The sequence below is a fragment of the Choloepus didactylus genome, chromosome 14 (assembly GCF_015220235.1).
Source record: "Choloepus didactylus isolate mChoDid1 chromosome 14, mChoDid1.pri, whole genome shotgun sequence".
NCBI classification, from domain to species: domain Eukaryota; kingdom Metazoa; phylum Chordata; class Mammalia; order Pilosa; family Megalonychidae; genus Choloepus; species Choloepus didactylus.
In genome coordinates this window covers 62,026,467-62,043,410 of record NC_051320.1, presented here as the reverse complement: position 1 = coordinate 62,043,410, position 16,944 = coordinate 62,026,467, and positions in this window count along the sequence as shown.

Sequence of the window (16,944 nt, the reverse complement as noted above, 5' to 3'; positions counted from 1 at the left end):
GGCAGAGACAAACTGTGGCAGGACTGAACTGAAGGATTAGACTATTGCAGCAGCTTTAAAACTCTAGGATCACCAGGGAGATTTGATTGTTAGGGCCACCCCCCCCTCCCCGACTGCCCAGAAACACGCCCCACATACAGGGGAGGCAACACCAACTACACACACAAGCTTGGTACACCAATTGGGCCCCACAAGACTCACTCCCCCACTCACCAAAAAGGCTAAGCAGGGGAGAACTGGCTTGTGGAGAACAGGTGGCTTGTGGACGCCACCTGCTGGTTAGTTAGAGAAAGTGTACTCCACGAAGCTGTAGATCTGAAAAATTAGAGATAAGGACTTCAATAGGTCTACAAACCCTAAAAGAACCCTATCAAGTTCAGCAAATGCCACGAGGCCAAAAACAACAGAAAATTATAAAGCATATGAAAAAACCAGACGATATGGATAACCCAAGCCCAAGCACCCAAATCAAAAGACCAGAAGAGACACAGCACCTAGAGCAGCTACTCGAAGAACTAAAGATGAACAATGAGACCATAGTACGGGATATGAAGGAAATCAAGAAGACTCTAGAAGAGCATAAAGAAGACATTGCAAGACTAAATAAAAAAATGGATGATCTTATGGAAATTAAAGAAACTGTTGACCAAATTAAAAAGATTCTGGACACTCATAGTACAAGACTAGAGGAAGTTGAACAACGAATCAGTGACCTGGAAGATGACAGAATGGAAAATGAAACCATAAAAGAAAGAATGGGGAAAAAAATTGAAAAAATCGAAATGGACCTCAGGGATATGATAGATAATATGAAACGTCCAAATATAAGACTCATTGGTGTCCCAGAAGGGGAAGAAAAGGGTAAAGGTCTAGGAAGAGTATTCAAAGAAATTGTTGGGGAAAACTTCCCAAATCTTCAAAACAACATAAATACACAAATCATAAATGCTCAGCGAACTCCAAATAGAATAAATCCAAATAAACCCACTCCGAGACATATACTGATCACACTGTCAAACACAGAAGAGAAGGAGCAAGTTCTGAAAGCAGCAAGAGAAAAGCAATTCACCACATACAAAGGAAACAGCATAAGACTAAGTAGTGACTACTCAGCAGCCACCATGGAGGCAAGAAGGCAGTGGCACGATATATTTAAAATTCTGAGTGAGAAAAATTTCCAGCCAAGAATACTTTATCCAGCAAAGCTCTCCTTCAAATTTCAGGGAGAGCTTAAATTTTTCACAGACAAACAAATGCTGAGAGAATTTGCTAACAAGAGACCTGCCCTACTGGAGATACTAACGGGAGCCCTACAGACAGAGAAACAAAGAAAGGACAGAGACACTTGGAGAAAGGTTCAGTACTAAAGAGATTCGGTATGGGTACAATAAAGGATATTAATAGAGAGAGGGAAAAATATGGCAAACATAAACCAAAGGATAAGATGGCCGATTCAAGAAATGCCTTCACGGTTTTAACGTTGAATGTAAATGGATTAAACTCCCCAATTAAAAGATATAAATTCGCAGAATGGATCAAAAAAAATGAACCATCAATATGTTGCATACAAGAGACTCATCTTAGACACAGGGACACAAAGAAACTGAAAGTGAAAGGATGGAAAAAAATATTTCATGCAAGCTACAGCCAAAAGAAAGCAGGTGTAGCAATATTAATCTCAGATAAAATAGACTTCAAATGCAGGGATGTTTTGAGAGACAAAGAAGGCCACTACATACTAATAAAAGGGGCAATTCAGCAAGAAGAAATAACAATCGTAAATGTCTATGCACCCAATCAAGGTGCCACAAAATACATGAGAGAAACACTGGCAAAACTAAAGGAAGCAATTGATGTTTCCACAATAATTGTGGGAGACTTCAACACATCACTCTCTCCTATAGATAGATCAACCAGACAGAAGACCCATAAGGAAATTGAAAACCTAAACAATCTGATAAATGAATTAGATTTAACAGACATATACAGGACATTACATCCCAAATCACCAGGATACACATACTTTTCTAGTGCTCACGGAACTTTCTCCAGAATAGATCATATGCTGGGACATAAAACAAGCCTCAATAAATTTAAAAAGATTGAAATTATTCAAAGCATATTCTCTGACCACAATGGAATACAATTAGAAGTCAATAACCATCAGAGACTTAGAAAATTCACAAATACCTGGAGGTTAAACAACACACTCCTAAACAATCAGTGGGTTAAAGAAGAAATAGCAAGAGAAATTGCTAAATATATAGAGACGAATGAAAATGAGAACACAACATACCAAAACCTATGGGATGCAGCAAAAGCAGTGCTAAGGGGGAAATTTATAGCACTAAACGCATATATTAAAAAGGAAGAAAGAGCCAAAATCAAAGAACTAATGGATCAACTGAAGAAGCTAGAAAATGAACAGCAAACCAATCCTAAACCAAGTACAAGAAAAGAAATAACAAGGATTAAAGCAGAAATAAATGACATAGAGAACAAAAAAACAATAGAGAGGATAAATATCACCAAAAGTTGGTTCTTTGAGAAGATCAACAAGATTGACAAGCCCCTAGCTAGACTGACAAAATCAAAAAGAGAGAAGACCCATATCAACAAAATAATGAATGAAAAAGGTGACATAACTGCAGATCCTGAAGAAATTAAAAAAATTATAAGAGGATATTATGAACAACTGTATGGCAACAAACTGGATAATGTAGAAGAAATGGACAATTTCCTGGAAACATATGAACAACCTAGACTGACCAGAGAAGAAATAGAAGACCTCAACCAACCCATCACAAGCAAAGAGATCCAGTCAGTCATCAAAAATCTTCCCACAAATAAATGCCCAGGGCCAGATGGCTTCACAGGGGAATTCTACCAAACTTTCCAGAAAGAACTGACACCAATCTTACTCAAACTCTTTCAAAACATTGAAGAAAATGGAACACTACCTAACTCATTTTATGAAGCTAACATCAATCTAATACTAAAACCAGGCAAAGATGCTACAAAAAAGGAAAACTACCGGCCAATCTCCCTAATGAATATAGATGCAAAAATCCTCAACAAAATACTTGCAAATCGAATCCAAAGACACATTAAAAAAATCATACACCATGACCAAGTGGGGTTCATTCCAGGCATGCAAGGATGGTTCAACATAAGAAAAACAATCAATGTATTACAACACATTAACAAGTCAAAAGGGAAAAATCAATTGATCATCTCAATAGATGCTGAAAAAGCATTTGACAAAATCCAACATCCCTTTTTGATAAAAACACTTCAAAAGGTAGGAATTGAAGGAAACTTCCTCAACATGATAAAGAGCATATATGAAAAACCCACAGCCAGCATAGTACTCATTGGTGAGAGACTGAAAGCCTTCCCTCTAAGATCAGGAACAAGACAAGGATGCCCACTGTCACCACTGTTATTCAACATTGTTCTGGAAGTGCTAGCCAGGGCAATCCGGCAAGACAAAGAAATAAAAGGCATCCAATTTGGAAAAGAAGAAGTAAAACTGTCATTGTTTGCAGATGATATGATCTTATATCTAGAAAACCCTGAGAAATCAACGATACACCTACTAGAGCTAATAAACAAATTTAGCAAAGTAGCGGGATACAAGATTAATGCACATAAGTCAGTAATGTTTCTATATGCTAGAAATGAACAAACTGAAGAGACACTCAAGAAAAAGATACCATTTTCAATAGCAACTAAAAAAATCAAGTACCTAGGAATCAACTTAACCAAAGATGTAAAAGACTATACAAAGAAAACTACATAACTCTACTAAAAGAAATAGAAGGGGACCTTAAAAGATGGAAAAATATTCCATGTTCATGGATAGGAAGGCTAAATGTCATTAAGATGTCAATTCTACCCAAACTCATCTACAGATTCAATGCAATCCCAATCAAAATTCCAACAACCTACTTTGCAGACTTGGAAAAGCTAGTTATCAAATTTATTTGGAAAGGGAAGATGCCTCGAATTGCTAAAGACACTCTAAAAAAGAAAAACGAAGTGGGAGGACTTACACTCCCTGACTTTGAAGCTTATTATAAAGCCACAGTTGCCAAGACAGCATGGTACTGGCACAAAGATAGACATATAGATCAATGGAATCGAATTGAGAATTCAGAGATAGACCCTCAGATCTATGGCCGACTGATCTTTGATAAGGCCCCCAAAGTCACTGAACTGAGCCATAATGGTCTTTTCAACAAATGGGGCTGGGAGAGTTGGATATCCATATCCAAAAGAATGAAAGAGGACCCCTACCTCACACCCTACACAAAAATTAACTCAAAATGGACCAAAGATCTCAATATAAAAGAAAGTACCATAAAACTCCTAGAAGATAATGTAGGAAAACATCTTCAAGACCTTGTATTAGGCGGCCACTTCCTAGACTTTACACCCAAAGCACAAGCAACAAAAGAGAAAATAGATAAATGGGAACTCCTCAAGCTTAGAAGTTTCTGCACCTCAAAGGAATTTCTCAAAAAGGTAAAGAGGCAGCCAACTCAATGGGAAAAAATTTTTGGAAACCATGTATCTGACAAAAGACTGATATCTTGCATATACAAAGAAATCCTACAACTCAATGACAATAGTACAGACAGCCCAATTATAAAATGGGCAAAAGATATGAAAAGACAGTTCTCTGAAGAGGAAATACAAATGGCCAAGAAACACATGAAGAAATGTTCAGCTTCACTAGCTATTAGAGAGATGCAAATTAAGACCACAATGAGATACCATCTAACACCGGTTAGAATGGCTGCCATTAAACAAACAGGAAACTACAAATGCTGGAGGGGATGTGGAGAAATTGGAACTCTTATTCATTGTTGGTGGGACTGTATAATGCTTCAGCCACTCTGGAAGTCAGTCTGGCAGTTCCTTAGAAAACTAGATATAGAATTACCATTCGGTCCAGCGATTGCACTTCTTGGTATATACCCGGAAGATCGGAAAGCAGTGACACGAACAGATATCTGCACGCCAATGTTCATAGCAGCATTATTCACAATTGCCAAGAGATAGAAACAACCCAAATGTCCTTCAACAGATGAGTGGATAAATAAAATGTGGTATATACACACGATGGAATACTACGCGGCAGTAAGAAGGAACGATCTCGTGAAACATATGACAACATGGATGAACCTTGAAGACATAATGCTGAGCGAAATAAGCCAGGCACAAAAAGAGAAATATTATATGCTACCACTAATGTGAACTTTGAAAAATGTAAAACAAATGGTTTATAATGTAGAATGTAGGGGAACTAGCAGTAGAGAGCAATTAAGGAAGGGGGAACAATAATCCATGAAGAACAGATAAGCTATTTAACGTTCTGGGGATGCCCAGAAATGACTATGATCTGTTAATTTCTGATGGATATAGTAGGAACAAGTTCACTGAAATGTTGCTATATTATGTAACTTTCTTGGGGTAAAGTAGGAACATGTTGGAAGTTAAGCAGTTATCTTAGGTTAGTTGTCTTTTTCTTACCCCCTTGATATGGTCTCTTTGAAATGTTCTTTTATTGTATGTTTGTTTTCTTTTTAACTTTTTTTTTTTTTATACAGTTGATTTAAAAAAGAAGGGAAAGTTAAGAAAAAAAAAAGAAAAACAAGGAAAAAAAAAAGATGTAGTGCCCCCTTGAGGAGCCTGTGGAGAATGCAGGGGTATTCGCCTACCCCACCTCCATGGTTGCTAACATGACCACAGACATAGGGGACTGGTGGTTTGATGGGTTGAGCCCTCTACCATAAGTTTTACCCTTGGGAAGACGGTTGCTGCAAAGGAGAGGCTAGGCCTCCCTATATTTGTGCCTAAGAGTCTCCTCCTGAATGCCTCTTTGTTGCTCAGATGTGGCCCTCTCTCTCTGGCTAAGCCAACTTGAAAGGTGAAATCACTGCCCTCCCCCCTACGTGGGATCAGACACCCAGGGGAGTGAATCTCCCTGGCAACGTGGAATATGACTCCCGGGGAGGAATGTAGACCCGGCATCGTGGGACGGAGAACATCTTCTTGACCAAAAGGGGGATGTGAAAGGAAATGAAATAAGCTTCAGTGGCAGAGAGATTCCAAAACGAGCCGAGAGATCACTCTGGTGGGCACTCTTACGCACACTTTAGACAACCGTTTTTAGGTTCTAAAGAATTGGGGTAGCTGGTGGTGGATACCTGAAACTATCAAACTACAACCCAGAACCCATGAATCTCGAAGACAGTTGTATAAAAATGTAGCTTATGAGGAGTGACAATGGGATTGGGAAAGCCATAAGGACCAAACTCCACTTTGTCTAGTTTATGGATGGATGTGTAGAAAAGTAGGGGAAGGAAACAAACAGACAAAGGTACCCAGTGTTCTTTTTTACTTCAATTGCTCTTTTTCACTTTAATTATTATTCTTGTTATTTTTGTGTGTGTGCTAATGAAGGTGTCAGGGATTGATTTAGGTGATGAATGTACAACTATGTAATGGTACTGTAAACAATCGAAAGTACAATTTGTTTTGTATGACTGTGTGGTATGTGAATATATCTCAATAAAATGATGATTAAAAAATAAATAAATAAGTAAATAAATCAAAGAACCAAAAAAAAAAAAAAAAAAAAAAAAAGATGGTACAACAGTGGCTATGTTAGATAGCTCCATTTTCAGACTGCAATTAAAAACAAAAATTAATACAAAATAATTCTGAATAAATTAAGAGAAAACAAGGCTCTGATTAGCGAGTGAGTTCTGTTCCCAGATGGTATTCTAAGCATATTTTTTATTTAACTTCCCCTTTTTTCCAAGTCTCAGTTGAAATGACCAAAGAAATGAAACAGGGAAAATATTAGCCTCAAGTTTAAATTAAGGATGGGTTCCACTGATAAAACCATAACACCAAAAGTTTTAGGCTTGAAATGGAGAGCAGGCACACTGACCAGTCACCATGTACAACGTAGACAAGGAAAACCCAACCAGAGCAACAAATAAGGGACTGCCATTTTCTCTGATGAAATCTGTCTTGACTACAGTACTGGGGGACATCCTGTGTAAGTTTGGGGGGGGGGGACAAATGGACACAATTTCCATATAAGTGAATAGACTCCTTGTACCTGAAATGTTGGAGAACCAGTTAGGTTGTAGAAGGATGTGAAATACCTTTCACTCCCACTGAAACAAAAGAAATCACCACATAAACAAATCTATATGTACACATAGAGAGACACATAGGTACAGATAAAAATATAGAGAGTTAGTTGGAACCCTTCTAAGTAAGGAGTGATATTGAGGGTATGGACTTAAGGAACAGACAAGAAAATCTGATGATAATAATGAGATGGTAACATTGGGAGGAGTCATAGATGGAAGACAGGAACTAGAAAGATGTGTCTAACAGGGACTAGCAATATTTATCTGTATTGTGCGTTTAAAAGGCTGTTAAGATTGTGAGGGGCAAGATGGCAGACTGGTGAGCTGTATGTTTTAGTTACTCCTCCAGGAAAGTAGGTAAAAAGCCAGGAACTGCGTGGACTGGACACCACAGAGCAATCTGTCTTTGGGCATACTTCATACAACACTCATGAAAACGTGGAACTGCTGAGATCAGCGAAATCTGTAAGTTTTTGCGGCCAGGGGACCCGCGCCCCTCCCTGCCAGGCTCAGTCCCGGGGGAGGAGGGGCTGTCAGCTCCAGGAAGGAGAAGGGAGAATTGCAGTGGCTGCTCTCATCGGAAACTCATTCTACTGATTCAAACTCCAACCATAGATAGACTGAGGCCAGACACCAGAGACTCTGAGAGCAGCCAGCCCAGCAGAGAGGAGACGGGCATAGAAGGAAAACAACACGAGAAGCTCCAAAGTAAAAGCAGAGGATTTTTGGAGTTCTGGTGAACACAGAAAGGGGAAGGGCGGAGATCAGGCCTTGAGGCGCATATGCAAATCCCGAAGCAAGGCTGATCTCTCTGCCCAGGGCACCTTTCCTTAATGGCCCTGGTTGCTTTGTCTATTAGCATTTCAATACCCCATTAGATCTCTGAGGAGGGCCGTTTTTTTTTTTTTTTTTTTTTTTTTTTTTTTTTTTAAATCCTTTTTGCTTTTTCTAAAACAATTACTCTAAGAAGCTCAATACAGAAAGCTTCAAAGAATTGAAATTTGGGCACGTCAAGTCAAGAGCAGAAATAAGAGAGCTCTGAGACAAAAGGCAATAATCCAGTGGCTGAGAAAATTCACTAAACAACACAACTTCCCAAGAAAAGGGGGGTGTCCGCTCACAGCCACCATCCTGGTGGACAGGAAACACTCCTGCCCATCGCCAGCCCCATAGCCCAGAGCTGCCCCAGACAACCCAGTGTGACGGAAGTGCTTCAAATAACAGGCACACACCACAAAACTGGGCGTGGACATTAGCCTTCCCTGCAACCTCAGCTGAATGTCCCAGAGCTGGGAAGGGGGAGCAGTGTGAATTAACAGAGCCCCATTCAGCCATCATTTGAGCAGACTGGGAGCCTCCCAACACAGCCCAGCAGCCCAGAACTGCCCTGGGGGGACGGCACTCACCTGTGACATAGCACAGTCATCCCTCAACAGAGGACCCGGGGTGCACAGCCTGGAAGAGGGGCCCACTTGCAAGTCTCAGGAGCCATACGCCAATACCAAAGACTTGTGGGTCAGTGGCAGAGACAAACTGTGGCAGGACTGAACTGAAGGATTAGACTATTGCAGCAGCTTTAAAACTCTAGGATCATCAGGGAGATTTGATTGTTAGGGCCACCCCCCCTCCACGACTGCCCAGAAACACGCCCCACATACAGGGCAGGCAACACCAACTACACACGCAAGCTTGGGACACCAATTGGGCCCCACAAGACTCACTCCCCCACTCACCAAAAAGGCTAAGCAGGGGAGATCTGGCTTGTGGAGAACAGGTGGCTCGTGGACGCCACCTGCTGGTTAGTTAGAGAAAGTGTACTCCACGAAGCTGTAGATCTGATAAATTAGAGATAAGGACTTCAACTGGTCTACAAACCCTAAAAGAACCCTATCAAGGACAGCAAATGCCACGAGGCCAAAAACAACAGAAAATTATAAAGCATATGAAAAAACCAGACGATATGGATAACCCAAGCCCAAGCACCCAAATCAAAAGACCAGAAGAGACACACCTAGAGCAGCTACTCAAAGAACTAAAGATGAACAATGAGACCCTAGTACGGGATATGAAGGAAATCAAGAAGACCCTAGAAGAGCATAAAGAAGACATTGCAAGACTAAATAAAAAAATGGATGATCTTATGGAAATTAAAGAAACTGTTGACCAAATTAAAAAGATTCTGGACACTCATAGTACAAGACTAGAGGAAGTTGAACAACGAATCAGTGACCTGGAAGATGACAGAATGGAAAATGAAAGCATAAAAGAAAGAATGGGGAAAAAAATTGAAAAACTCGAAATGGACCTCAGGGATATGATAGATAATATGAAGCGTCCGAATATAAGACTCATTGGTGTCCCAGAAGGGGAAGAAAAGGGTAAAGGTCTAGGAAGAGTATTCAAAGAAATTGTTGGGGAAAACTTCCCAAATCTTCTAAACAACATAAATACACAAATCATAAATGCTCAGCGAACTCCAAATAGAATAAATCCAAAAAAACCCACTCCGAGACATATACTGATCACACTGTCAAACATAGAAGAGAAGGAGCAAGTTCTGAAAGCAGCAAGAGAAAAGCAATTCACCACATACAAAGGAAAACAGCATAAGACTAAGTAGTGACTACTCAGCAGCCACCATGGAGGCGAGAAGGCAATGGCACGATATATTTAAAATTCTGAGAGAGAGGAATTTCCAGCCAAGAATACTTTATCCAGCAAAGCTCTCCTTCAAATTTGAGGGAGAGCTTAAATTTTTCACAGACAAAGAAATGCTGAGAGAATTTGCTAACAAGAGACCTGCCCTACTGGAGATACTAAAGGGAGCCCTACAGACAGAGAAACAAAGACAGGACAGAGAGACTTGGAGAAAGGTTCAGTACTAAAGAGATTCGGTATGGGTACAATAAAGGATATTAATAGAGAGAGGGAAAAATATGGCAAACATAATCCAAAGGATAAGATGGCCGATTCAAGAAATGCCTTCACGGTTTTAACGTTGAATGTAAATGGATTAAACTCCCCAATTAAAAGATATAGATTCGCAGAATGGATCAAAAAAAATGAACCATCAATATGTTGCATACAAGAGACTCATCTTAGACACAGGGACACAAAGAAATTGAAAGTGAAAGGATGGAAAAAAATATTTCATGCAAGCTACAGCCAAAAGAAAGCAGGTGTAGCAATATTAATCTCAGATAAAATAGACTTCAAATGCAGGGATGTTTTGAGAGACAAAGAAGGCCACTACATACTAATAAAAGGGGCAATTCAGCAAGAAGAAATAACAATCGTAAATGTCTATGCACCCAATCAAGGTGCCACAAAATACATGAGAGAAACATTGGCAAAACTAAAGGAAGCAATTGATGTTTCCACAATAATTGTGGGAGACTTCAACACATCACTCTCTCCTATAGATAGATCAACCAGACAGAAGACCAATAAGGAAATTGAAAACCTAAACAATCTGATAAATGAATTAGATTTAACAGACATCTACAGGACATTACATCCCAAATCACCAGGATACACATACTTTTCTAGTGCTCACGGAACTTTCTCCAGAATAGATCATATGCTGGGACATAAAACAAGCCTCAATAAATTTAAAAAGATTGAAATTATTCAAAGCACATTCTCTGACCACAATGGAATACAATTAGAAGTCAATAACCATCAGAGACTTAGAAAATTCACAAATACCTGGAGGTTAAACAACACACTCCTAAACAATCAGTGGGTTAAAGAAGAAATAGCAAGAGAAATTGCTAAATATATAGAGACGAATGAAAATGAGAACACAACATACCAAAACCTATGGGATGCAGCAAAAGCAGTGCTAAGGGGGAAATTTATAGCACTAAACGCATATATTAAAAAGGAAGAAAGAGCCAAAATCAAAGAACTAATGGATCAACTGAAGAAGCTAGAAAATGAACAGCAAACCAATCCTAAACCAAGTAGAAGAAAAGAAATAACAAGGATTAAAGCAGAAATAAATGACATAGAGAACAAAAAAACAATAGAAAGGATAAATATCACCAAAAGTTGGTTCTTTGAGAAGATCAACAAGATTGACAAGCCCCTAGCTAGACTGACAAAATCAAAAAGAGAGAAGACCCATATAAACAAAATAATGAATGAAAAAGGTGACATAACTGCAGATCCTGAAGAAATTAAAAAAATTATAAGAGGATATTATGAACAACTGTATGGCAACAAACTGGATAATGTAGAAGAAATGGACAATTTCCTGGAAACATATGAACAACCTAGACTGACCAGAGAAGAAATAGAAGACCTCAACCAACCCATCACAAGCAAAGAGATCCAATCAGTCATCAAAAATCTTCCCACAAATAAATGCCCAGGGCCAGATGGCTTCACAGGGGAATTCTACCAAACTTTCCAGAAAGAACTGACACCAATCTTACTCAAACTCTTTCAAAACATTGAAAAAAATGGAACACTACCTAACTCATTTTATGAAGCTAACATCAATCTAATACCAAAACCAGGCAAAGATGCTACAAAAAGGAAAACTACCGGCCAATCTCCCTAATGAATATAGATGCAAAAATCCTCAACAAAATACTTGCAAATCGAATCCAAAGACACATTAAAAAAATCATACACCATGACCAAGTGGGGTTCATTCCAGGCATGCAAGGATGGTTCAACATCAGAAAAACAATCAATGTATTACAACACATTAAAAACTCGAAAGGGAAAAATCAATTGATCATCTCAATAGATGCTGAAAAAGCATTTGACAAAATCCAACATCCCTTTTTGATAAAAACACTTCAAAAGGTAGGAATTGAAGGAAACTTCCTCAACATGATAAAGAGCATATATGAAAAACCCACAGCCAGCATAGTACTCAATGGTGAGAGACTGAAAGCCTTCCCTCTAAGATCAGGAACAAGACAAGGATGCCCGCTGTCACCACTGTTATTCAACATTGTGCTGGAAGTGCTAGCCAGGGCAATCCGGCAAGACAAAGAAATAAAAGGCATCCAAATTGGAAAAGAAGAAGTAAAACTGTCATTGTTTGCAGATGATATGATCTTATATCTAGAAAACCCTGAGAAATCAACGATACACCTACTAGAGCTAATAAACAAATTTAGCAAAGTAGCGGGATACAAGATTAATGCACATAAGTCAGTAATGTTTCTATATGCTAGAAATGAACAAACTGAAGAGACACTCAAGAAAAAGATACCATTTTCAATAGCAACTAAAAAAATCAAGTACCTAGGAATCAACTTAACCAAAGATGTAAAAGACCTATACAAAGAAAACTACATAACTCTACTAAAAGAAATAGAAGGGGACCTTAAAAGATGGAAAAATATTCCATGTTCATGGATAGGAAGGCTAAATGTCATTAAGATGTCAATTCTACCCAAACTCATCTACAGATTCAATGCAATCCCAATCAAAATTCCAACAACCTACTTTGCAGACTTGGAAAAGCTAGTTATCAAATTTATTTGGAAAGGGAAGATGCCTCGAATTGCTAAAGACACTCTAAAAAAGAAAAACGAAGTGGGAGGACTTACACTCCCTGACTTTGAAGCTTATTATAAAGCCACAGTTGCCAAGACAGCATGGTACTGGCACAAAGATAGACATATAGATCAATGGAATCGAATTGAGAATTCAGAGATAGACCCTCAGATCTATGGCCGACTGATCTTTGATAAGGCCCCCAAAGTCACCGAACTGAGCCATAATGGTCTTTTCAACAAATGGGGCTGGGAGAGTTGGATATCCATATCCAAAAGAATGAAAGAGGACCCCTACCTCACCCCCTACACAAAAATTAACTCAAAATGGACCAAAGATCTCAATATAAAAGAAAGTACCATAAAACTCCTAGAAGATAATGTAGGAAAACATCTTCAAGACCTTGTATTAGGAGGCCACTTCCTAGACTTTACACCCAAAGCACAAGCAACAAAAGAGAAAATAGATAAATGGGAACTCCTCAAGCTTAGAAGTTTCTGCACCTCAAAGGAATTTCTCAAAAAGGTAAAGAGGCAGCCAACTCAATGGGAAAAAATTTTTGGAAACCATGTATCTGACAAAAGACTGATATCTTGCATATACAAAGAAATCCTACAACTCAATGACAATAGTACAGACAGCCCAATTATAAAATGGGCAAAAGATATGAAAAGACAGTTCTCTGAAGAGGAAATACAAATGACCAAGAAACACATGAAAAAATGTTCAGCTTCACTAGCTATTAGAGAGATGCAAATTAAGACCACAATGAGATACCATCTAACACCGGTTAGAATGGCTGCCATTAAACAAACAGGAAACTACAAATGCTGGAGGGGATGTGGAGAAATTGGAACTCTTATTCATTGTTGGTGGGACTGTATAATGGTTCAGCCACTCTGGAAGTCAGTCTGGCAGTTCCTTAGAAAACTAGATATAGAGCTACCATTCGATCCAGCGATTGCACTCCTCGGTATATACCCGGAAGATCGGAAAGCAGTGACACGAACAGATATCTGCACGCCAATGTTCATAGCAGCATTATTCACAATTGCCAAGAGATGGAAACAACCCAAATGTCCTTCAACAGATGAGTGGATAAATAAAATGTGGTATATACACACGATGGAATACTACGCGGCAGTAAGAAGGAACGATCTGGTGAAACATATGACAACATGGATGAACCTTGAAGACATAATGCTGAGCGAAATAAGCCAGGCACAAAAAGAGAAATATTATATGCTACCACTAATGTGAACTTTGAAAAATGTAAAACAAATGGTTTATAATGTAGAATGTAGGGGAACTAGCAGTAGAGAGCAATTAAGGAAGGGGGAACAATAATCCAGGAAGAACAGATAAGCTATTTAACGTTCTGGGGATGCCCAGAAATGACTATGGTCTGTTAATTTCTGATGGTTGTAGTAGGAACAAGTTCACTGAAATGTTGCTATATTATGTAACTTTCTTGGGGTAAAGTAGGAACATGTTGGAAGTTAAGCAGTTATCTTAGGTTAGTTGTCTTTTTCTTACTCCCTTGCTATGGTCTCTTTGAAATGCTCTTTTATTGTATGTTTGTTTTCTTTTTAACTTTTTTTTTCATACAGGTGATTTGAAAAAAGAAGGGAAAGTTAAAAAAAAAAAAAAAGAAAAAAAAAGAAAAAAGACAAGGAAAAAAAAAAAAAAAAAAAAAGATGTAGTGCCCCCTTGAGGAGCCTGTGGAGAATGCAGGGGTATTCGCCTACCCCACCTCCATGGTTGCTAACATGACCACAGACATAGGGGACTGGTGGTTTGATGGGTTGAGCCCTCTACCATAAGTTTTACCCTTGGGAAGACGGTTGCTGCAAAGGAGAGGCTAGGCCTCCCTGTATTTGTGCCTAAGAGTCTCCTCCTGAATGCCTCTTTGTTGCTCAGATGTGGCCCTCTCTCTCTGGCTAAGCCAACTTGAAAGGTGAAATCACTGCCCTCCCCCCTACGTGGGATCAGACACCCAGGGAAGTGAATCTCCCTGGCAACGTGGAATATGACTCCCAGGGAGGAATGTAGACCTGGCACCGTGGGACGGAGAACATCTTCTTGACCAAAAGGGGGATGTGAAAGGAAATGAAATAAGCTTCAGTGGCAGAGAGATTCCAAAAGGAGCCGAGAGGTCACTCTGGTGGGCACTCTTATGCACACTTTAGACAACCCTTTTTAGGTTCTAAAGAATTGGGGTAGCTGGTGGTGGATACCTGAAACTATCAAACTACAACCCAGAACCCATGAATCTCGAAGACAGTTGTATAAAAATGTAGCTTATGAGGGGTGACAATGGGATCGGGAAAGCCATAAGGACCAAACACCACCTTGTCTAGTTTATGGATGGATGTGTAGAAAAGTAGGGGAAGGAAACAAACAGACAAAGGTACCCAGTGTTCTTTTTTACTTCAATTGCTCTTTTTCACTCTAATTATTATTCTTGTTATTTTTGTGTGTGTGCTAATGAAGGTGTCAGGGATTGATTTAGGTGATGAATGTACAACTATGTAATGGTACTGTAAACAATCGAAAGTACAATTTGTTTTGTATGACTGCGTGGTATGTGAATATATCTCAATAAAATGATGATTAAAAAAAAAAAAAAAAAAAAAAAAATATAGAGTAAAGATATAAAGATATAGATATAGGCATGGATATGCATATACATCCATATACCTAATTTCTTTAAAGAACTGTGAGCAAAAAGAAACCTAAAACCTAAAAATCACTGAACTCAGAGGTCCAAGCTCTTCCTGAGTGACAAGGAAACAAATGAAGGAAACTTTCATCCTTTGGACCTGTTGCTGAAGTTGTGGGCAGGATGGGCAGAGAACTAACCTACAAGAGAATGAAAATCTTGAAAATCTTGACTAGGATGGGGAGAAAACAATCAAATTTCTGAAAACCCTATGGGATGGATGGATGTTGGCTTTTAATCTGGTGAAAGTTCAAACTCAGAAATAATGATCTCAGTTAAGTAATTAATTGACACAGAAATTTTACTGAATAATCAGAGGCTGCGGATAGAGCTAGAAAACCAAAAGAGCTCTCTGCAACCTCATGGTTTCACAGTGTCACAATTTTGATGTGTAGCGATCTCAAAATCTCAGGTCCTATCTTTCTGTCACTGAGGCTCACAGTTCTTGGTCCCTCAATCATAAAATCTGTCGCCTTGCAGTTTTACACTATCACTGGCTCACAATCTCGCATCCTGACAGTTTTACATTCTTGTCTTTTGGTATAGAAGTTTCACAATCTCTAAACCACATGGTCTCAGAATCTTAAGAGCTCACAATCTCCAGTCTCACAGGTCCAAGGTCTAGCAGGCTGAGGCCTTGCAGTTTTGAGGTCTGGCAGTATTGTCATCTCTGGTTCAGGGCTCTTCTGAAGGGAAAGTCCTGAACTCACCTTGTAAATCTTTTGGAAGCCGGAGTTGAACTGAGTCTAGGACAAAGCTGTAACCAAATCCTGTTATTATCAAAGCTATCAGCCCCTTGGCAGCACAGGAAATTGGGTATTGGGTTGAAATACAAAAAGTCTTCGACCCCTGGTGCTTAAATTCCAAGCATATTTAGCAAAGCAACAGGAAGATCACTGAACTTGAACACAAGGCAATAAAAATTAAAATTATAGTATAGAAAGTAAAAAGATTTAGAATAATGAATTCAGCTTCAGTGATGCATAGAACAGTATCAAGAGGTACCAGAAGGAGAAAATAGAGAGAATGTGACAAAAAAAAAAAAAAAAATTTTGAAGAAATAATGATGAAAAAGCCCAATTTTAATCATAAATAGCAATATATAGATCCAGTAATTCCAGTGAGACCCAAGCAAGATACACTTATGTGCATACACACGTGTACACACACACATGCTTAGGCACATCATAGTGAAATTGTTGAAAACCAAAGATTAAAAAAAAAAAGTTAAAAGCATCCAAACATTAAAAAGATGTTACATATTGGGAAACAATGCTGAAAATGATAGCAAGAATCTCATCAGGGACAGTGGAGGTCAGAAGATACTATAATGACATCTCTAAAGTGCTGAAAGAAAATAAGGCTACCATTTTATCTATAGCCAGTGGAAATATCCTTCAAAAATGAAGGTGAAATAAAGACAGTTTCAGAGAGATTATTGCTGAGACAATTTGTCTGCAAAAGAACTTTACCTTAAAAAATGCTACAAGAAGTTCTTCTGGCTGAAGGAAATGATATTACAAAGAA